This window comes from Echinops telfairi, unplaced genomic scaffold (genome assembly GCF_000313985.2).
Source record: "Echinops telfairi isolate 266 unplaced genomic scaffold, ASM31398v2 ScPeMD7_14;HRSCAF=57, whole genome shotgun sequence".
NCBI lineage: Eukaryota > Metazoa > Chordata > Mammalia > Afrosoricida > Tenrecidae > Echinops > Echinops telfairi.
In genome coordinates this window covers 5438119-5439931 of record NW_022103911.1, presented here as the reverse complement: position 1 = coordinate 5439931, position 1813 = coordinate 5438119, and positions in this window count along the sequence as shown.

Sequence of the window (1813 nt, the reverse complement as noted above, 5' to 3'; positions counted from 1 at the left end):
ATGATTTGATTAAAATAATGATTTACTCAGGATATGGGTGAAATATATCATATTAGTAATTGATTTTTTTATTCAGCTTGAAACATAAATTTGCCTAAGATTGGGTCTGATTTGTAGCAACAGTTTGTCGTAATATGAAACAAATCTGAAATATATCCATTCAAGAGTACTCAGTTTGCCAAGTTGTGTAGCTTGCTGTGCCAGCCTCCTGTTTGCACGTGCAGTGGATTTGACATTGCACCAACAGAAATGCCTGTGGCTTGAAAGCTCCAGGAGCTCCTCAGAACAAAGATGTTGTTGTCTGCTTCTGAAAAGATTTGAAATCTTGAAAACCTTGGAGACAATGTGACTTTGTCCGGCTAGATTACCGTGGGTTGGAATCAATCCATGATATTGCATGGGTGGTGGTGCAGCTTGGTGTACGTGAAAAGAAGAGCGTTTAGAGTTGGACAGAGCAGGGTACTCTTCTTTGCTTCCTCCCTAGATAAAGGTTATGTACAGCTGTTAAAATTGCTGTTATTGGCCGTCGTCAAGCGGGTCCCTACTCATAGCGATAGTTTCTATAACAGAAAGAAACACTGCCTGATCCTGATTCATTCTCACAAATGTTCTGTTACAATTATTGACATAAGGGTATTTACTACATCTTAAATCTTTAATGACTTCTTTATTCTACACTTTATATATTTTGTTAATTTATTAATAGGTGTAAATTAATAAAACTAATGTCCCAAACAGATGTATATATGAAATTATATCGCAGCTCTTCTCCTTTAAGAAAAGTAGAGCATGGTCAACTTGTTTTAATTCTCAAAATGATTTATAGTTACACATTTCACAGCACAGGAATACTTTTTTACTGAGGTTTTTTTGCGTTGCTTTTATCTGAGGCTTCTGCCTCTACTGACTCAATTTTATTACCATTACCAGTACTCTTAATCTTTTGGCAGTGTTTCAGTAGCCTTAGGGAAGGCAGCCAACCAGGCAAAGGAGCAACAGGAGTGGGGAGGATGGGTGTATGGAAGGAATAGAGAGCAGAAGTTCAACCAGCCAGCCAGCCAGGGAGACTCAGTTACTTCCAAGAGGTCAGGCACCAGTCAGCCAATATTTGATAAACAAATGAACTCAGCTACTGAGCTTCAATAAGCGTCATTCTGTTGAGTTCCATCGAAGGAGAGAGATGACCTGACTTATCCTTAAATGCAAGTAGGTTTTCCAACTTATCATTGTGTTCTAGAGCCAAATTCTGAAGAGCATTACATATGTGGCAAGAAATTGCATCCTTTTCATGTGTGCTGTTTTGAGACAAAGTCCAAAGAATTATCCTATCTGTCAACTATGTGGATCAATAATCAAGTTTCACAGAACCAAGGAATGTTTTAATTTTACTGCTTTTTAAGTCTATTTAAATACTAATTTCTATTTACAGATAGTTTTCCAGACAATACAAAGAATTCCCAGGTATCTCTTCTCCAGATCTTCCAATTGTCATAATTTTATTGAACGTCTTTCCTGTTCTCTTTCCTACAATCGGCAAGGCCATCATTTAATTCTCCAAGCCACGAAATCTACATTTATATAACACTATCAGTTAAGCTAAAGATCACATTCAAGTTTCACCACCCATCCCAACAAGCCTCTTTTCCTTCTTTGCTTAGGATTTTATCCAGGAACACATGTTGCACTTACTGTCGGACAATATCAGTTTTCTTGGATTAATCTCTCAATCTATTCTGTCCCTAACATTTATAAAATTCTTGAAGAATGTAGTTCTCCATTTCTATCTGATATCGTCAAACTGTAGGCTTCTAAT